The 22478-nt window shown below is 39.7% G+C and overlaps 1 protein-coding gene and 1 long non-coding RNA gene across 2 annotated transcripts in view; one reads left to right on the top strand and one right to left on the bottom strand.

Moving 5' to 3' along the window:
* The window catches only part of ZNF366 (zinc finger protein 366), a 66651-nt gene that overhangs the window by 21635 nt on the left and 22538 nt on the right, over positions 1-22478 (top strand). The window lies entirely within an intron of this gene.
* LOC306663640 lies at positions 6541-22478 on the bottom strand. Its single transcript, XR_013764499.1, has 2 exons — positions 19559-22478; positions 6541-9482 (listed from the first exon to the last, which is right to left on the bottom strand). It is a non-coding gene; the product is annotated as an uncharacterized lncRNA (long non-coding RNA).

Genomic DNA, 22478 nt, shown 5'->3' with positions numbered 1-22478 from the left:
GCAACTTATCGAGGCCCTAAGCAACTCAGCAAGACTCTGTCTCCAAATAAAATGTAACAAAGGCCTGGGGATGTTTCTCAGTAGTAAGTACACTGGGTTCAATGTCAGATACAAAAAAGGAAAATAATAATAATAATATTAATAATCTTCAGACTTAGATTCTACTTCTGGTTGGATTTCAAAAGCTCTCCTAAATACTGTGCATACTTCATAGTGCAGATGAAAAGCCTGCTTGACCACCAGGAACATACAATTCTTATTTAATACTGCAGTAGAATGTAGCCCCAGCCACCACATAATTCTCTTCACAGTTGAAATATCTCTGGTGGTTTCAGTGATAACATGACTTTGCCTCCTCATCCAGCCCTTTGGCACTACTTAGGATCAATATTTATAAATGAGGACTTGCTGCAGGTCAACGAGAGCCCCAGACTCCACCAGAGCCACACAGGTGCCCAGGGAGCATGGAAAAATGTCATTGATTTGACCAAAGCATGTGGCAGACACCAAAAAGTGCACTACTTGGCCCACAGACATAAAGAATGCTACTTCCTTCTTGCATTTTTGAGGCAACACGGTGTCGAAAGGTAGGGACTCTCTGAGGAAGGAACTCAGAGGGATCGTGACCTCCAAGGCTAAGAAGCCCAGCATCTGGGACCCACAAGAGAGTCATGTATAGGTCACTTGTCCCCCTGGGTTCCCTGGGCATTGTCTGAACTTCTTTCCTAATGCACTAAGTTCAGTGAAAGATTTCTCTCCTCTTCCTGTCCATAATGTTCTCTTAAATGTCATATTAGATGAGGAGACTGGACTCTACCTCTCAATTCTTACCGAAGAAATTGGGAGGTAAATCTAAAACATGGGACATCTTGCAGGGCAGACACCTTCTGTTTCCCTTGCCTGACAAGCTTGGGTCTTCTGGCTTTGACAACCACTGGATGCTTGATTTCTCCCCTAGAATTAAAGAGCAGTCATTCATTTTTACCTCCAAAGGACGACTGCTGTTAATGTCTTTAAAACAGTGTCTGCAAGGTAAGAACAGGACTCAGTCTGAGAATGTTTTCCTTTTGCATTTTCAACAGCCAAAGGAGTATTGAGTTTAGGGTACCAACATATGGCACAAATGTTAATTTTAAGGAAAATTTGGCAGACTTGCACACTAAACTGTGCTACTTTCTACACATGGGATACTTGGCTTCAGTGGTAGTAATACAGTGCCAGCTTTTCTTAAATGTCAGGCATTTTAAGAAATGGTTTCTCAGAATTTAAAATTACACAGGAAAAAAAATGCTACTGTGATGTTTCTAAATAAAAGAAATTTGATCCCCAGGGGAAAACAAGGCAACAGCTGACTAGAGTTCATGGTGGACTGTTGGTTGACTGTGGAACATAAGCAAAGCGCTGTTTCAACTTCTAAGTGATTTGCTGTAATCCTGCATTCACTGGTCAAAGGATAACCTGCAATGTGGGCTGTCTGGTCCTTTGGGTTGGAAGGAGCAGAGATGGTCTGCCTTGACAATTCCCCCTGCCTGTTGAAAGAATTTACCTATGGTACCTATATCAGATGAATAGGTGAGAATTATATGGAGGAAAGACTTCTCCTGTGTCACACCAAGTCCAGAATCTGGTAGTCCAGATCAGTGTAGACTGGTACAGAAATACGTCAAGCCTGGAGCTCCATGCTGACTCTCACTGAATTTCCCTTGACCACTCTAGTCCATCAAGTTCACCACAAGTTCAGATCTGACTGTCTCAGCTTCCTGGACTCATTTTCATCCACAAGCTCTTGGGGATCTTTTCTGGGTCATCATCTACATCATGAAAAAACACTCATTTCAAGATTGTTCTGTCTCTGATTGTGAGTCTGAATCCAGATTTACAGTTGTTTTCTCTATCTCTGTAACAGAGGGAGAAGTCTAATGGTGTACTTCCCAGTGCTTGTGAGTCAGCATGGGGGAGAAGGAAACTGGGAATGATACAAAGCATGACAGGGACAGCTAGAGGAAAGGTCATCCAGCAGAAAGGTAACACCAGCTGAGAGTCCAACACTTGGGCCCTGGAACTTAAATACCTCACTTCTTCCCTGTGCCTCTGTCAGAGGGAAACATTTCAATCTAAACAAAATTATATTGGAAACTCTTCCTTCTGCTCCAAACACTCTACAATTAATTCCCAATTAATTCTCTTCATCTTCAGAGTATTTGTGGGAATTAAATATAAAAATGGACATGAAAGTTTTTAAAGGAGTTGAGAATTATTTCAGTGCAAATTATCATATCATGAAATGATTCTCCCATTAAACCTTGAGTTTTTTTAATTCCTGTTACAATCTTGGGTCAAGTTTAAGGGCTTACTTTTAATCTCAGGTGGAAGATGAAAGGAATCATAGAAAGAAAAAGAAACACATTAAAAGAAATGAATAATTGGAGTACAAATTAAGTTGACCTTTCTGGAAAATGATTTAGCAATATGTATTAAGACCTAAAAACTCAAATACTTTCTATCCCTAATTCTATTTCTGGAGAATCTAATCAGAGAAAGTGATAGAGACTCAACAAAGATTTATGAACAAAGTTGTTTACTGCAGTGTCATTTGTGTAGTGCACAGAAGTGCAGAGTAAATAGCATTGTAAAAGAAAACATTCATGCATAGTAAAAGATTTTAAAGAAAAAACAGAATATTAACACAGTTGCTCCTGGATAATTGATTACTTTAATTTTCTTCTTTAGATATTTCAGCATTAAATTTTACAATGGTAATGAATTTATATTATTTAAAGATCATTAAAAATAAATTATGTAGAATCATTCACCTTAATAGAATGTAGGTACTAACACATTTTGTCTTTTTAATATGTCTTAATCAATAGCCAGCTTATCTCAACTGTATTTATGGCTTTGCTCTTGTTCTTTTACTTACCATGACACTGTGTGGTATCTATATTAAGGCTGCTATTTGCCATCACCCAGAGAACTGAGTCACCTGTCAGTTTTAGGGTGTCCACACATGGTGCGCATTCCTTCCTTGAATTTCTTACACAATCTTTCTTCACATGAAGTTCATAAGACACAGAGTAGTTCAGGACTTGTTTCTTTTGGGATAAGATGCACCCTAGGTATCTCTTCTGGTGTAGTTTGCTTAATCCTCCCTAAGAATTTCTAAGGCAGGAAATCCTTCTTTCATGCTGAATTTCCCATTATTTTCTACAAAATAACTGTGTTCTGTGAAAACTCAGAAGTTTTAGAAATTATAGGCGGTTCTGTAAACTCTGGATTGAAATTTATTCATATTTTATTACTAAGTAATAGCTCAAAATGGATTATTCCTTACCAGCTGAGACTCTCAGTAGAAAGGTGTTTTATTATTTATTTATTGACTCATTCAAATTAGTTTCATCTTAGGTCAGCCTCACCATTTCTTCTATCAGCAAACATGAAGATGAAAACTTGAAGTATTGTCTTTTTATGGTTTTTGTCCATTTCCTAAACATACCATTGAATGATGTCATCAGATGTACCATTTTTATAAGAAAGCCAGAGATGGTTAATGACCTAATAGAATCAACTTGTTATGGGAGGAGGAAGGAGAGAAAGACATTGATGGAAATCATCCAGAACAAACTCACTCTCAACCACTCAAAGTCAAAAAGTGTCAAGGAACAGAAAACGAGAAAGTACTTAAAAGAACTCTTCCTTTTGCAATGCCCTCCAAGGGAATATTCTTTACCCAGAATCTTCTTCTAGAGTCAGTCTTACAGCATTTAGGCTTGCAGAACAGGTCTGTCAGTATCTTAATTGGCTTTTCCTTACCACCTCATCAATTTGTCACCTAATTCTTATTCAATTTAGATCCAACCATTTCTGCATACTTTTACATTGATTTTGAAAATGTCCTTCACACTTTGGTTTTAGTCTCTACTCACAAAGTGTCATTTGCATTAGGATGATTTTATTTCACAAATGAATTTTTCTCCTGGGTGATTTTGCCTTGGATGAGCCTTGGGCCTTGTGTGTCTCATTCCAGCCACTGTTGCAAAACAAATCTGTGAGACTCCTTGCATCTTCCTCTTAAATACATCAGTTTTTTCTCCATTTGTTGAAAATCTCAGAGTTATGATCTTGGTTATATTTGTGTGTGTTGTTTTCTAAGTTTTAAATCTGAAAACTCTGTTTCCCTTATCATCCCCTCTACTCAGCTAAACTGTCTCAGGAAGGTGCATGTTTATATAGAGAGAGTCCGTGTGCATGCACAAACTCTGGGACACACACACACACACACACACACACACACACACACACACACATATGCATGTGAAGATACAGTCCTATATTTTTGGCCTAAACATTTCTATTACTAGTGATTCTACGATGATTGAGTACCTGGCATTGCTTGAAATTAACCCCAAAAGTACATTTTTAAAAATGTATCATTAGTGTTGTTCTTGTGTATTGCCTTTTGATGATTTTTGTCCAATTTTCCACTTTTGTCACTTTCATGATTGATTTATACAAGCTCTTAGATATTGAATAATATTAATTACAGTCATGCATTGCTTAAAAATGATGATATGTACTGAGAAAGGCATGGCTAGTTGATTTCATCATTTTGCATACATCACAGAATGTACTTCCACATACCTGGATGACTGTATCATCAGGTGATACAATCTTGTGTAAACAATGTCATATATGTATGTGGCCCATCATTGACTTTAGTATGATAGGTTTAAGGCAACTGTACACTAAAGCCCACTCCACCAAAGAACTAGAGCTTCAGACTTCAGACTACAAACAAAGCTGGTCCAATGTTCCCTACTACATTATTGTTGAACCAGTTGGGCAGGAGACAGACCTGGATACAGGATTTGAGTTACATTCATTGAGGAAGAGCCCTTTTAAAAGTGGAAGAATAGAAGTAGGAGACAAGCTCTTGGAGGAAGGTAGCGATTGTGTTCATGGCAATGAAACTTACTAGTCTTTAAAAAAATCATTTATGTGACTAGAAATTGACATCTGTAATCTCTTCCAAGATCTTGAGCTTGGGATGATTTTAGGGAATGTAGGGAGCCAATTTCTCCCCAAACTTAAATAATTTGAATGATTCAGTGAAGGGATCCCATGGGGGGCAAGCTTTTTCCAGACCCAGCCATAATGGTATGGAGGTAAAAGACCTGGCTCACTGCTCCTGCAACCTGGTTCCTGGCAGGTGACACTGACTTCACATCTACAGAATGTTTGCCCCCTTTGCAGAGACCTTTCACATACTGTCCTTGTTTTTATCCAAACAATCATTTAAAGTGAGCAGGGCATCCCAGAGTTTCCTATTCTTTTTACAGAGTAGAGGGAAATAGAATCTCAGGTTTAATTAACTTTCCAAACTCACTTAGCAACTGAGTTAATAAGCAAGATGAGGTGTGCAGTCCATCCAAAAGGGCGTTGTGGCTTAAGTCAAGGTCTACAGCAAAGAAACTGTCCACTTGGCCATTTAACTCTGACCTCCAGCAAGAAGTAACTTCCCCTCTGTGCTTTGATTTCTCATCTATAAAATGGGACCATGGTACTTCTTGCAGGATTGATATGAAAATTAAAAGATAAAATATTTCATGTCCTTATTTGTTTTATTTGTTTGGTTTTTTTTTTTTTTTTTTGGCACTTTTTTTTTTTTGCTTTTCTTTTTTTTTTTCTTTCTTTTTTTTTTTTTTTTTTTGTGGTACTGGGAATTTAACCCAGGGGCTCTTAACCTTTGAACTACATCTGCATCCTTTTTTTAAAATTTTGTTTTTGAGCCAGGCATAGTGGCACATGCCTGTAATCCCTGCAACTTCCGAGGCTGAGGAATGAGAATCCCAAGTTCAAAGCCAGCATCAACAATTTAGTGAGGTCCTAAGCAACTTAGCAAGACCCTATCTCAAAATAAAAAATAAAAAGGACTGGGAATGTGGCTCAGTGGTTAAGAGCCCTTGTGTTCAATCCCTGGTCCCCCAAAAATAAATAAATAACTTTAAAACTTAAAAATAAATAAAAAGGATTGAGGATGTAACTTAGTGATAGAAAGCTTGCCTAGCAAGTACAAGGCCCTGAGTTTGATTCCCAGCATGGAAAAAAAATTTTTTTTGGAGACAGGGTCTCAGTAAATTTTCCAGGCTGGCCTTGAACTTGTGATTCTGCCTCAGCCTTCCACAATGGATTACAGGCATGAAACTTGTGGTTTTGACTGCCACTTTGAAGTTTACATAGAAGGAGTAATATAGATATAGCCCTGACACTGAGCAGACCTAACACTGAGCTGCGTAAACCTAACTCCTCTTCATCTTCTTGCTCACAAACTCCCCAAAACTAACCTGGCCTGGAAGCTTTCCTCTGAAGGGCCTTGTGTGGTTGTATAATCCCACTCACCCAAATGCCCTTTCCTATCATAGCATTTAAAGTGTAACTGGCATTGAGAAATATGACTCATTGTTAAAAAAGAAAACCCTCAATTATTAACCCAGTAAGCCATTATATAAGCGGGCTTGGCGAATGTTCACAATAGTTCATACGTAAATGTAAAAGATTGTTTATTGAAATAAAAGATTCCAGCCACAGGCCTGAAAAGAGTGCTTAGTGTGGAAGTCAGCAAACTACAACTTGCAGGCCAAACCCAGCCCACTACCTGATGTGTAAACAAGTTTTACTGAACACAGGCACTCCAGCTGGCTTACAAGGTGACTCTGCTGCTCCCATTACAATGGCAGAGTTGAATAGTCTCAACAGACCGTGTGCCTCACAAAGCCAGAAATATTTGCTGCCTGACCCTTTACAATGAGAGTGTGCCAACCCCTGGCTAAGACCTGCTACTTCCAGGTTGTGTGACCTTAGGCAAGCCATTTATACTCTTTGTGTTTCAGATTCCTTACCTATAAAGTAGGCCTAATAAAAGTACCGATTAAATGTGGTAACTCATGTAAAAATCATGTATATCGTAAATCCTCAGTTAACAGTAGCTATCTTGATTATTGGTAGTATCATTGATTGATGGCAAAGCTCTTTGGATAAAACACTCACCCTGGCCCAGCTCCCCACTCTGCCCACAAATATCAATGGCATCCTTCCCAGGCACAATCATGTTTTCCTAAGATCAGCCATTTCAATGCCATTAGCTCAACTTCCAGGACATTAAAAGCATATTCTACCATTCCTCCACTCTGAGGAAGACATTTGGATCCATGTCATTGAATATTTTCCAATAGTCTGTGTACCCTATCTGGAGAGGGGGAACTGAGTGAGGCATTTTGTGGGAATTAAATGTCAAGAGTACCAGCTGCTTCTTTCTAAAAATATGAGCTAGATATTCTAAAAGGTGTGAACCATCAATCAAAGTACAAGGGAAGATTTCACATTTAGTTGTTTGTTGTTAGAGAATTAAAAAAAAATTTTTTAAACAAAATGATTTGACAAATGGCATGGAAAGCCATTAAAGGAGCTGAAAAAAATAATCTCCCTTAGCCTCCTATCGATGATGGGAAATGCTTTCTCAACGTGAAGAAGTCTCATCCTGCAGTGTGTTCTGTACATAGAGGTGATTTCCAAGAGAGAAGTGAAAAGGAAGAAAAAAAAAAAAAAAAAAAATCCCACAACCCAACCTTTCAGAAGTATCCTAGTCATGCAGAGAAACCTTCTCTTGCCCTCTTCCTCATTGACAAGTTTGGAAGGTTAGACAAGCCATCCCTGTGGGGGACAAATCCCATCTCAGCTTCTTACTAGATGTTTGGACAGGCTTTGGTGTGGGGAAGGCATCTGAAAGGAGGAAAAGGGATGGGAATCTGTCTCAAGTTCAAGACTCATGGGCAAATAGTGCACTTGTGACTCCACTGTTACCACCACCACCAGGGGAGAGCATGACCTGCTCAGAATGCTTCCTTTATGGATTACCAGACACTGCCTCCCCACCATTGGCCTTTGCTTCATTAGTTTAGCCTTGGCATAAAAAAAAAAATATTCTCCTTACTCCACAACAACCTTAGCAGTCTGGGTGGGTGGTGGAAAGGGAGAGATGACTGAAAGTCACAGGGCTCTTTTCAGCAGAATGCCTCTGCTACCCTAACCTACTCAGTTTCCTTATTGCATAAGCACTGCCATTTACATTCTATAGATTTTATTGAGCATCTCCCTTCAGTGATTCCCAGTCTTGGGTGACTGTGAAAGTCACAATGCCTGAGCCCCAGCCCAGCGGCCCTGAGGTCATTTAGGGCCCTGGGCATTGCATTTTTAGGAAGGAGGTGAGTTGTACATTTTGAACTTCTCAAGTGATTATAGCCTGTTGGGACCTACTATGTGCCAGACTCTGTTCTGTGGCAATAAAACAGTGAACACAGGTCAGGTGCCTATTCTCGTGGAACTTATGGTTTAGTGGGGGCAGATAATAAATACGTGAATGACAAAGATACTTCTTTGATCAGTCTACAAGGAAAATAAAATGTAGAGCTATGAAAGAGAAAGCAGGGGGATGGAGAGACTCATAACTTTATAGAGTTCAGGGCAACATGTTCAGGATGGTTAGTCTCCTGTGTTTCCTGAGCCCAGATTCTGCAGATTTGATGGACCAGGGGAGACCCTGAATGGGTAGCCTAGCCCAGGTTGCTCATTGGGACAGGAAGCTACCTGGGAGGGATATGCCTTTCCCTCAGTGACTTGGCTCCTGAATGCCCCTACTTCCCTTTCAATCACTATTAAATGAATAGTAAACAGGGCACATCTTGAACAATCCTTTTTTTTTTTGGGAAAAAAAAAAAAATGTGTTTCCGCCATTAATGAGAACTTCTTTGACCACCCCATTAGGAAGTAATAGCCTATTGTTAGCACCAAGTATTGAATACAATTTCTGACTTGCATTATGATAACACTAAAAGCAAATTGAACCATACTTATGTATAGGCACTCTGCAAGATAATTAGTTCATTTCCATTGCTGAGGTGCACAAGATAATTAGTTCATTTCCATTGCTGAGGTGCACATTATGAGCCCAGTTTCATAAATGAGGAAGCCTACTATGAAACATTAAGAACTTGGAATATGACTTAGCTTTTTAGACCTTTTGGGTCTCTTCCAGCTGGGAGAATTTATGAGCCTTTGATCTTTCCCTGTTTTCCCAAGTAGATGCCTCCCTGGGGAAGGCGTCCATCTTATATATCATTGCCAAAGATTCCTTTTTCTCCCACCTGCCAGGGACCTTGCTTGTGGTAGGCAATAAACACAGCAGTGGTCAGTTTGTGAAGGCCAGCCGATGCCTCAGTCCCTCCTGAGCCCCTAGGACTCCAGGAAGGTTTTCAGGCCACAGGCATCAATTTGCTGTTCACCAGCTCCTTTGTGTGTGACCAAAGACAGTAACTCCAGGCTTTTTCCTCAAGACCCCTGGGGGAGTCCTCAGCAAGCAAGGTTAGGACTTCTCAGAGGAACCTCCAAAGCACAGGCATTTACAAATGGGTTCTGTGGGTGTTTGTACCCTAGAAAGAAAAGTTCAAAAACAATTTTTTCCATCTGCCTCTTTTTTTTTCTAATTAAACTTTCTAAAAACTGAAATTAAAACACCAAATAAGGAGTCATTGCAAGTCCTAGGCTGGGGATCATTATTCAATAAAGCAACCTTAGAATTTCAGGTAAAAGGATTCTGCAGATAAGGAGGTGAAAGATTCTACACAGAAAAACAAGTCCAGGTGAAGTTACTAGAAATCTTTGGAACAGTCATTTTGTTATAAAACACATGCGCGCGCACACACACACACACAGAATATGGTAATTTGGATAAAAGACGGTGTACTATGGCTTATGAGTGGGTGCATGTGTGTATTTGTGTGTGTGTGTGTATATTTGAGACAGGAAGAAAGTGACTGTAGTAATATGTCATTGAAGACAAACTAATGCTGAAAATTGAGAAGTTACGATAATCTAAGGGAGAATATAACACTATGCAAAACGTAAGTTGTGTAATTATTACAATGTGATTGAAGAGTAATTAAATCTTCAGAGCTTTAATCAGAGGTGCATTGTCTCCTCTTTCCTTTCTTTCTTTGCATTCTACAGAGGAGCAATATAGCCCTCTGAGACCTTCCATGGCTCACCAAAATTACCCTGCCCTAACTCAGTGCAGAAGCCTGACAGCCCCAGTTTTTCAACTGGCCTTTGCAGGAGTTGTAAGACAGGGTGCCAGAGTCCCGATCTCATGAGGAAAACCCAGATTTGAGGGATTGGAGGTTGATCTGCAACATCAACAAATGCTCTGTAAACAATATGCAAATTCAACATAATGCTCGCAGAAATAAATAACCCACAGTGATTTCAGTGTTAAAATTTCCCACATGACAAATTAATTCATTTCTGATTCTGAACTAGCAACCAATGATAATATTAATTTACCAGATGGAGATACAACCTAAATTCATATGTGCTTCTAAAGCATCAAACAAATCTGTTTTACAAGCAAATATAGCAATGCATGATAAGAGAACCACAACCAAGCAATTGCTATCAAATATGTTCATGGTGATCTGCGTAATGCAAGGTGCAAAGGGAGGGAGGAAAGTAAGAATGGCACCCTGCAGAAAAAAGCAAAACATGAAATAATCAGAGTGCATATAGGGGAAAACATGTATTCAATCTAGGGCTCAGTGGAGATGATGCACTAGGACTTGAAAGAGAAACAGAATTGGGCACAGAGTAGGTTTCCAGAAGAAGTTGAAGTTCAGCCTGGAAGAATGAGGTGGGTCAATGAAGAGACTATTCCTGGATGGCTAACCAGTCTAAACAGAAATGCAGAGGTAGGACTAGTTTGTTCAATGTAGGGTATGGTGAAAGGCTGATCTGATTGCTGTTGAGAGGATTTTTAGAGAGAATGGGAATAGAGTTAGACTTGGTTATAAAGAACTTTGAAAGTCAGAAAAGGAGTTTGCATTTGATTTGCTCTGTGTGTAAGGTAGGACTTGGAGTTAGCTACAAACCATAGACCTCCAAATACATTTGCTTAACTCAATAAAGAGTTTGTTTTCTCAAACAGCAGAAAGACCAGCACCAGTGGGCACAAGGGTCCCACAGTGGCACTTGCCCTCTCTCTATCTTGGTTGGAAGCTTCATGGTCCCAATATGGCCATTCTCCAGCCTCATACTTACATTCCAGGCAGAAAGAAGACAGGAAAGGAGATGGTGGGTGAAATCTGCATGAGGAATGAATGCAAAAGCTTCCTCGGAAATCCTGAGCAGTCTTTGTATTTCACTGGCCAGAATTATGGCACAGGGCAGCCCCTGATTGAAAGGGTGTCTGGGAAGACTAGTGATTTTCCTGGGTACATTGTCACCACAAGCAAAATCAGAGTTCTGTTTCTTAAGGGAAAAGGAGAAGTGGACACTTCAGTAGCCAGCAGCAATCTCTACACACTATAACGAAGCTTCCTGAACAGAGAGTTACCTTAGAGAAAGTGATGACTTTTTTAAAGAAGGATTTGGCATTGGCACACAAGGAATTCAGAAGGAAGGAGAAGCTTCCAGAAGGATAGATGGAGGTCATTGAAAGCAATCTAGGAGGAAGTGGTGGGTATGTGAACTAGAGTCCTGGATGTGATAATGGAAAGGAAAAGACAAGTTAGGAGTTATTTCCAAGATACCATGAAAGCAATATTAACTTAATGAATGGTCAAAGTGGAGGGTGATGGCAAATTGACTTCCTGGTACTTTTCTCTTTACTTCTATGCATAAAGTTAATATTTGGGGTAGATGGAAAGGTAGTTACTAGTGCTTCTTATTAAAGAAAACACCAAGAATCAGAGACATGTTGGAGCAATAACAAATCCTGGAATGTTATTGCATTTTAACATAAAAAGCACCTTATAGGTAGAAAAGGGCTAGGTTGGGTTCCAAGTCGGGGGATTCTTATCGAAATATGCTTCTTCTTGGAAACATGAGCTTATTTTTCCAGGGACATCTTCTAAACATGACAGATCATTAGAATAACCTCCAGAGTACATCTAGGCTTAAAAAACAAAATGAGGGCTGAGTGTGGAGCCCAAGGCCCTGGCTTCAATATCTAGCAACATAAAAAAAGAAAAGAAAAGAAAGAAAAACATGAATCAGTTCTGAAAATGACTTACATTCCTTTTCATGACTAATCCTAACTAAATAAAGCAAGTATTCTGCATATCTGTTGAATGGGGACAAAAAGGGAAGAGTAAAAAGGAATTCCGCAGAACTTTTGGGGGGGTAGTGTTTTACTCAGGAGTTATTGTAAAGGAACAGAATAAAATTTTCTTAAGACTAGAAAATGATTGCAATCCAAAAATCTTTTAGAAATGTTATTAAGTACCAGTCGTGGCACAAGGCAGTTTAGTGGCAGAAAGGTATAGGGAAGGCTCCCACCCTGAAGGGGATCTCAGCATGTGGGAGGCAGCTTATTACAGCACCCCATGAGGAAGTTACTTCAAGGGCATGGACACACACTGTGGGAGCTGAGAGGAAGAATGGAGTAAGTCCATCTGAGGGCTGCAGCTTCTTGACATTTTATGGTTCAACCATGACACAAATAGGATGGGACTTTTAGTCTGAAAGGAGTTGTTAAGCAACTCAACTACATCAGGGCCCTGGGAAAGGAGGTGACATTGCCAGAGATCCAAGGGTCTCACCTTAGCACCCCAGAGCTCCTTCTCAGCATTGGGGAAGGAGTCAAGGAGAAACTCAGGGATGGGTGTAATGGAGAAAATGGATTAGTGGTATTTGCAGTGAGTGATTTTGTAATTACTGTGAATCTTTATACCGGCTCATCTCTATCTGAACTTTCAAGGTTGAGTGTAGTTTTTTTTTTTTTTTTTTTTTTTTAATACACCTGGCTTTCTTGATTCAGTTAATCCAAGGTCACCCCCAGTTTGCAAGTCACAAAACTCTTCCTCTATGTCCAGAAAACCCTGATAGAGGCTAGAATACAGGTGGAGAGCGGGGAAGTTTTTCTTTCTTCTCTCACATCCACGGGTATTCCTTCATCCTCTTCACTTTGTTCTAACTGACATTTTAATGATAAAAAAGTGAAAAGGAATGTTTTGAAAGAAAATAGTTTCATATGTCAGTCAAAGAAATGTAATTTTGCTTTCTTGTTCTCTTGTATTTAGTAAATCAAGTTACCAGATCAAGATTCTTCTATTGTGGTTCCTACAACATCTTTCTCCACATCTGGCTGTCAGTTTGTCCCACCAGATGCTGAGTTCCTTAAGCTTTGTGTTTGGCTGACTAGACATTGTCCTACTGGCACCCAGGATAGTGCAGGCATAAGCAGCACCCCAAGTGGCATCCTGAGGGAATACCTCTGGGGAGACTCCTTGCAGTCTGAGTCTTTGCTGTTCCTTATTATTATTCCCTTAAGGACATAAGCCTGGGTCATAAAGCTGTGCACCCAAGCTATAAATTAGGGTGAAATTTGCCTGAAGCATCCAAAAACTCCAGGCAGGAAAATCAAGTTATTCAATAGAATGCTTTGAGAGGACTCTTCAGTCTAATTTTGCCAGACTTCGCTAACAAAAGTCAGTATAAATTTTTATTTTATTTTTAGTGTAGGTGTTTTAATAGCTACATCAGTCCCAGAGTATAAAAGAATAAGTTGGGAAAATCCACAAGCAAGTCTCCTTTCCACCTAGAGAATCTTACAACTGCAGGGGCACCTTCCTGCTGCTGCTGAAGTTGCTAACTGGACTCCCAAGCCTTCCTCCCCCTAGCTGCACAGTCTTTCTCTCCAGAGGCAACCATGCTCTTGAGAGATGAGCTCTGTGTACAAATACATGAGAGGAGAACATATATTTTATAAGTGAGGACATATTTTCTAAGAATGAATTTAGTGAGCAGAATCCATAGGAAAACTCAATAGGAAGCAGGTAAATGAGGAGGCCCTGAAATAAAAAGTGTAAGTGGGAGTAGAGAAAGGGTATCTAAATGAAGAGTATCATTCATATGAAGGCAGAAATAGAGCAGGAATTCAAACCACACATAAAGAAAGGGGCGGGTCCCAGATCCATCTACCTGGTAAGATGGGCACCTCCCAAAGCTAATGGCCATTTGCATGGAGTGCCACAGGGAACCTGTAACTGTTGCCCAAGTGAGACAGTCACAGTGATCTCCCCTTCTGGATACTGTTGGCGGGAATGTGGTCATGTTCTACTCCGTGGTGACACTCTGTCAGAGGCTCAGTTGGCATTTGACCACTGACACCTTGGAAAAGAAGCCTCCCACATTCCTTCATATTATTTCAGTGAAACAGGACATTCCACCTTTCAGTTCAAAGAATACAGCACACATCGGCCAAGGATCCTGAGCCAAGATGAAAGAGGTGCTGTATGTTCTGATATAGCACCGCCACGCCTTGGCTAAGCCACCTTCCTCATTAGAGATGTCCTTGGCAGTTAATTTGGTGAGGTTGACTTGGATAGACTGGGACAAAACAAAGTAACCAGTTAGTCCTTCATTCAGGAAATACCAACATTCTGCTTGAGATCAAGGCACTAGAATATGGTATTTGTCAAGTAAATGCCCAAGTAATTATTGATTCCCAGCCATATATAAAGCACCAGGAAAGTTTCTGACTTTTTAACCAGATTACTTTAGAAATGTAGGTTCCCCAGGCACGCAGAGAGGTGACTAACAGCACAGGACCCTGCCAGTGAGTGGAACATCAAAGAAACATGACAGACTTCAGAGAAGTGAGGGATTTGCTTCCAGCTATGGTGGAAAGGAAGGTTTCACCTTGAAGTCTCCATAAAGCTCCCAACAGGGGAGGTTCTTTCTGCCTCTTTTTTGCAGAATCTTGCAGTGGTCTGGCTGATATATCTAAGGCAAGGTTTTAAAGAAATAAGGCAGTAGGCTGCTCAGGTAGGCCTCAGAGGAGAGAAGAGCCTGGTGGATAGAAGAACTCAGCATTGACCTGTGAGTTTCAAGATTCACAAACAAGTTCCTTTTTTATGGGATAACTCAATCAATCAGGCTTAGAGGAAATGAGGCACAAGAGCGATCTGGGGACCTGAGTATCAATACTAATCTATTGATTTACAAAGGGGTAAGGACATGTTTTCTAATGACCAAAATGATCTTGTCTACCAATGGCAGACTACTTTATAATTTAAAGAATGTTGGAGCTATTCTAGAAGATTGTTTACTGAGCATGAAAACAGGGACAAAGATTAGAAGACCCAAAGAGTAATTTAACATCCCACAATACTCTTGTTGAATAGAATACACACACACATACACACACACACACAATGCTAATATCTGTCATAGTTAACATCTCCCCATTTAATTCATACTATCAAATTTCTATAATCCCAACATACTCCTCTTTTATACCATACGCAAGTGATTGGACATGTTCCACAGATATGAACTTGTCTTATCATCTTAGTTATTGTTGAACATTTCACAAAGTTCTTAGCTACTCTTTTAGTAATTACGTGCAGAGTAGCATTTTGTAGTATATTTCTTTTGTATTTTAAATTTATATTCAGCATAATTCCTTATTTGAGTTGTGTGAACTTTGACAAATGGAGTTGTGTAACCACTGCCACAATAAAAATACAAAACATTTCTATTATCTCCTTCCTCATAAAAAAAAAAAAAAAAAAAAAAAAAAACTGCCTTGAGTTTCAATTTTAAAATAGGTTCTTTTGAGACAGTGGAATGAATTGGACATAACTTTCCTATGTTCACATATGAATACACCACCAGTGAAACTCCACATCATGTACAACCACAAGAATGGGATCCTAATTAGAAAAAGTTATACCCCATGTATATATAATATGTCAAATACATTTACTATCATGTTTATCTAAAAAGAACAAATTTTTAAAAAAAGATAAAATAGATTCTTTTTTAAAGATGACCAACCTCATCAATTACATTGGTTCTGAACCCTTCTGCTTGCCAAAGGTCATATTTTTTTTAGCCTTATCTACAATATGGTGCCATTTCCTGAGATGGACAAGATGAAGCTTTCTAAATATGCATGTGTATATTTGCTTAGCTAGGAGTGAGTATATCAAGTTTATTTGATCTATGAACATAAAACAAAATTTTAAAAAATCAAGGCATATTCTAAGGGCATTTTCCCCCAGAGAAAGTTAGAGACAAATTCTAACATTCCAGTTAGAGGTCCACAGGAGATATATTAGCTCTGAGGGCTGGGAAGAGAACTGCTAAGTCATATCTCCTGTGCATTTCCTTCCTTTCAATGGGCCACGAGGACAAAGATAACCCGACAGGCCAGCAGCTGCTCCAGGGCTCAAGTCGCTGTACTCATTCCAAATTTCTTTTGAGAAAGTCACCTCAGTAATGAGCACTTAAAAGAATAACTTATCTTTCTTAAATGGAAGCCACATGCACTTTAATGTATGCAAGTTAGTAGGCGAACCAGTTGTTCTTTTTTTTATTAAGAGCTTCTTTAAAAAAATGTAAAAAAGTGATATGTATCCATGCTCATTCAGGACATTTTAAACAATATGAAACACAACTTGACATGATGTCATGACTTAGTTGTATTTAGGAACTTTCAAAGAAGTAATTATGTGAATTCAATTGGCTATTTGGTGAACAAATCTCATCATCAAATAATATATTTTTGTCACCTAGAGGACTCAGACCACACAGATTATTTTTTATAACGAGTTAGGAGGAATTTATTTTATTTGTAAAATAAATGGGAGCCAGGTCATCCAGAATAGCCCTGCAGTCTGACTACCAGTCACCTCTTCTTGACTGTACCACTGACCCAAGGAGTGACAAGGCAGGACATCCATTTTTTTAAGACTGTATGGCTCTATCTGCCAGATACATATAAAGACATTTCTATTCCTGCCAATCTCCAGAATTTAAGACTAAAGCATTACTTACCAAATACTTGCAGATGAGAAGCAAGTACAACTATGTACTTAATATATATATATAAAGATGATTATTTTAAGCCATTAGAAACATTTAATTTTATTTCGAAGTCTTCAGCTATAACACAAATTCAGAAAGAACCAGGTTAGCTATTAAAATTCCAGTCCAAAGGAGCCTTAGAACAAGGTCCCTTTTATGAACAGGGAGAGGATAAGTTAGTCTATACACTCCCATCCTGCCTCCTTGTTATCCTCCCAGGCTTCTCACTTTGTTCTTCTTAGTGCTGCTTCATATCCTCCAGTTTTCCTTATCCTCACCTCCCTGCCTCATTCTCTGCTAAGGACAGAGCTCCAGGGTAAACCACATAATAAACCACCATGCTCAAGTTAAAAGGGAAGCAGAACCTCCTAAAATGCAACGTTTTCCTATAAAACATTGGAAAATTTCAAGGAATGAAGAGCACAGTTTCTTTCTTTAATGTGAGAGCGAATATTCTTTGGTGAATTTCAGGATGAACAGAAATCAATGTCATGGAGTAGAGATAAATCTGCCCCCGGCGTGCTGACTCACTGTGGCTCTTTCTAATAGCATTTACTGGAATGACCTTCAATTCAAATGAGAACCACGAAATACCAGTCATTTTAACTGGGGAATATTATATTTTGGCGCAGTAGGTGAATTCCTAATTAAAGGGAATTATTAGAAGCATTTTCCCCAAGAACTAAATGTGGTCTCATCTAAGTTAGGTTTTGTACTTTTGATTAGTCTTTTTGGTTCAAACCAAAAATTTTGTTTGGATTTTAAAAATTCATTCTTTTCCTATTTCCTCATAACTAACTCCCATGAATAATATCTGTTAAGGAAAACATTCTGAGTTCCAAATAGCTCTAACACTGATCAACACAATATTTTCTTCCTTGAGTTATTTGCTTCCTGATTTATGGCCTATTGGGTTTGGTGGTTGCAAATTTAACATAGAAGGCCAGGGACTTCAGAACATTCTCTGACCATCGCAATGGAAAGGTTTGATTCTTCTTTTCTTGCCTTCATTATTAGCACAAAGGGTGAACTAGGTTCCTTCTGGTGGAAGAAGGTATGGTGATCCCACTCCATTCTCAATTCAGGAGTCTTTCTATTTGCTAGTGCCATTTGGTCTCTTAGGAATCTTTTCTGACTGAGTTACAGAACAGGTGGCACTCTGAGAAAGGCTCCTCAGCATTAGTATAGCCAAGATTTAGGGCTTATTCTGCATCTGAAAGGGAGGTAGAGAATGGTGTCCTTAGAAACCAAGGCACAACAGCTCACACAAGGTCTCTGACTCAGATACTTCCCAATAACTACCCCAGAATTTATGAGGGTATGGATGATCTGATTGGGGACAATCTGCAGATGGCCAAAAGTCATCTGCAGCATAAATTATGTAAGAGAAAATGGTACATTTTAAGATATCACATGGGGACTTTCAAAACAGGAACTACTCATTTCTTCTCTCATCCCAAAGCAGTTTTTGGAGCATCTACTTTGAGTCAGGCACATTCTGGGGACTGGAGATGCATTAATGAATAAAATAGACCTGGTACCTATCCTCACAGACCAGACAGAATTGCTTTGCCATGGTTGATCCAGCACTGTCCCAGTGTCTAAGACTCTGGGTTTCACAAATGAGCCTACCGTCCCTAGGAAGGTGACTTTGAATATTAGATTGCGGCAATTCTTCAACTTCTCATACACTGGCTGAAATAGCTCATAAGAGCAGCTGATCCCTTCTATTTCAACTCTCCACTCCCAGTCCCTCACTAACGTCAACGTCATCATAGGGAACACAGCCTTGGAGAAGGAACGGGGCTCATCTCCACCAGAATAAATAGACTTATTGTCTCCTTGGGTGTGTTTACCTTTACTACTGTGACAAGACCTACTTAGGATAAACGGGTGAAGTCTTGGTTTTGAACTTGCAAAGCAGAGGCTCAGATGCTGTCAGTGGGAACCAACAGCTTCAAATTGGAAACATACATGATGTCAGCCAGCATCAACCCACTGATCACTGACCCAATTCTCCCTTTCATACCACTCAAAGGCACCACAAAGTCTAGTTTTCAATACAATTTCTCATACACACTCGATTTTAAGTTTCCAACAAGCCTGCAGTGATATCCAAACTCCCATTTCACAGATGAGAATACCAGACCTCAAAATTAATTTACTCAATTTCTCACAGCTGCTAACCAAAGCCAGCATCAAGCCCAGCTCTCTGGCTCCAAACCCATGCTCATTCCACTATCCCACAGCTGTCTACTTCTAAAATTTCAGTTCTTCTTTCTCTTTGTACATTGTTTCAACACAGCCTGTTGGGAAACTGTCTTATAATCTGCTGGTTTTCTACAGGGCTCTGGAATCAGCCATAGACAACTGAAGGCTTTGAGCTACTCCCCTCCCACCTACAGGCTCTGCCCTCCAGGTTGTGGGTCTCCCAACCACATCCTTGTCCCCAAGCCTCTCTTGTCTCCTGCACAGGAATCCTGTGACTGTCAAGAATACCTAAGGATCTATTTTTAGAAATCAAAGAGAACACCCGGAGGTTTTCTGGGAGTCTATTAATATTTTGTTTGAGCACACCCCAAATTTTTACTTGACTAATTTCAAGATAAGTTACCTCCAGTAAAAGATAAACTTTTCTTACTCTTTTTTCCAGCAGTTCCCATCCCCAATATAGGTTCCTTTTCTGGGTTTTGTTGTTGTTGTTGTTCTACCCTCTAGGGCTTCTCCTTATTACCTGGTGCTCAAAGTCAGGGATATTAATAGCTAGCAGCAGCCACAGTTGATTTCTCTCCAAGAAGGCCAAGGGGGAAGCAGCGCTAGTTCTCCTTGACCTCCTCTTGTGATTGGCAATGCTCCTTAAATCATCTGCAGGCAGGGACTGCTGTTTTAAGGATCTGTGCAAATGGCAATCAGTGGATCCCATGCTTTTTTCAAACCTGAAGGAGATAACAATTTTATTCTAGGGCATTCAGACTACTACTTTAGTCATGAGAGAATCATCATACACACAAGACAGAAACTGGAAAATTAATTTTACAACATTTAAATAAGTAAGAGATTAGAATACACACACGCAGGCTCTGCACTTGGGATGTAACTGTGCCATTTATGTTACACACACACACACACACACACACACACACCATCTCTGTTCAACAGTTTCTTTGCCTTGTCAGGTCAATGGTGATAAAATAAAAATGCAAACACCAAAAATAAACATGCTTTTGAGATTAGTTTTACATTAGGAGAGTCACTGATATGTTAAAAGGAATCAACTAGTTAATTATGTCATAACTGATTATAAAAATATTAAACAAAGCAATAATAATGGGCATAAACTGAAATACCTTCTGTTTCAAAATCGGTGATAAGATTACTTTCCAACTAGGTAGCTTTCCAGTATAATATATAGCACATGGATATATAATAGATATCACACATCATTAGCCATGATTTTTTAAGCATCCCCTTAACAATAAAATACACAAAAGACTTGTTAAGTTTTGTCCCATATTCTAACATGAATCCTTTTCATTAATTCTCATATCAAACTCTAATATGAACTAGAAGTTATCATTTCTTTTAATCATATCAGAATAAAACAGAGAAGCAGCTTGCTTTTGGATGGCTGGGCTATGACAATGACAGATGCTTACCACCAGGAAGAGTTTTTACAGTCTGAACAGACTTTTCATAGAAGGAACCTATCTTCAAAGGGGTTAGAAAGCCAACTGCGAAAAATATGAAATTTTCCCTCCAGTTTGATAGGACATGTTCAACCCTGCCTGAAAGCCAATGATTTTTATAGATGACACAAACTTTTGGACCAGGTCCTCATCCTCTATAACTCTGTGTTAACTCAGGGATCAGCACCTGCTGCACTGCAAGCCAAGAGACCATCTAGTAAACATGGGACGCCATCAAGGACCCTCTGCTGTCCCTACCCACCTGCCTGTCCCTTCTGACAGCAGCAGTACCCCAACACTCATTTGAACACCCACCATGCCCCTGGGTCTCATAAAGCTAGGTATTTTCTTTTCTTATGGCTTTCATCACTTCCTGTTGTTGCCTGAGGTTGTAGTGGTAAACGACCTTGCTTCGTGGTAAGAAGTTCAGGAGGAAGCAAGACTCCCATTTGCTGGACACACAAACAGGCGCCCTTAATTACTGATCCCCAAACCCAAGGAAAGAACGACAGCCCAGGATCATCTTCTCATTCACATAATCACAAAATAAATATTAATAGACACAATATTTTTTAGGATTCTGACCAATTGAGAACAGTCTTTAATAATGCCCAAACATTCACATAAAAAGAGCATGTATTTTTCCCCCAATTGGACTATTTGTGCATGGACTTGGTAATCAAATATAAAAAGGCCCATTTTGCTTTAATTGCACTATAGTTCTCAAACCTCTCAAAAAGACAGATAAGCAATTTAGGAATATCTGGATACTTGTGAAAACTACATCTGTCTCACTGAGGACTGTAGAAAATCACAGGAAGCCATTGGCCCTCTCACTGTAGGACCGCAACCCGCATTGCCTGGTTTTTAGCCATCCCCAGGGGCCAGAGCCCTGCATCACTTCAGGACTCTCTCCTAGTCCTGTCTCCATTGGCTCTAGATCAGACCTTACAGCTGGTCAGGATGAAAGATTGCATGGAAGCCTCTGTGAGCCAAGGGGACCAACCAAACTCAGGGAACCTGGGGAGAGAAGACCTTCCCTGGGAAGGTGGAGTCAGTCACTAGTTCATTCCATTAGTATCCATGTGAGGAAGATAGGAAAATGGCAACAAGATCTGTGGAAGGAATCATGGCCCCTGGTCCGAACTTTGGCCCTGGCAGCTCTTTCAAACATGACCTACATGATCACCTGGATGTAATAACAGGCTCAGAAGAGAAATGTCAGGGACCATAGGAGTCACCAAGGGCTGTGCTTTACTTTGACACCTGCATGAAAGGAGAAACTCAAATGCAGGTTTAGATTCATAACCTTGGAACTTTCCCCTTGAAGTTGCTTCCAGTTGAAGATCAGAATACATATGATCTTATATGTATAAAGTAAAATGACTTTATAACCCAGGTTGCCCAATATGCTTTTCCTTAAGCATGTCCATCTCATCCACTCCATATTCCTCGGCAGGGCAGCACACCTTGCTCAGAGTGGATTCTCCAAAATATTAGATCTGAGTTCAGCAATATAGTTCTGACTCCTCCACTGAGTAACTGCAACTTGAGCAGGTCATTTCACCCTATCTGGGCCTTGGGACCCTCATCTTAAATGGAAACAAAAACAGAGGAGTCCACTCCCTCCTTCTTAGTCTGATAGCTGGATTTACACTGAGTCCAGTATGATCCAGCTCTAAGGTCCCACTCTGGAAGGCCAGTGTTTTTCACATTAGTAACTGGTTTGAAAGGAGAACAAACCGTGGCATGTTGAACAGCCCTAGGATAAAGGAGGGTCAGTGTTAAACAAGTTTGCTCTTCATAAATTAGTACTGATCAGTAGCCAAAATCTTTAAGGGAAAAGAAGATTCAGAACAGAGCAAAACAAAAAAT

The sequence above is a fragment of the Sciurus vulgaris genome (assembly GCF_902686455.1).
Source record: "Sciurus vulgaris genome assembly, chromosome: 6".
Lineage (NCBI taxonomy): Eukaryota > Metazoa > Chordata > Mammalia > Rodentia > Sciuridae > Sciurus > Sciurus vulgaris.
This window is presented reverse-complemented; position numbering and strand designations above follow the sequence as displayed.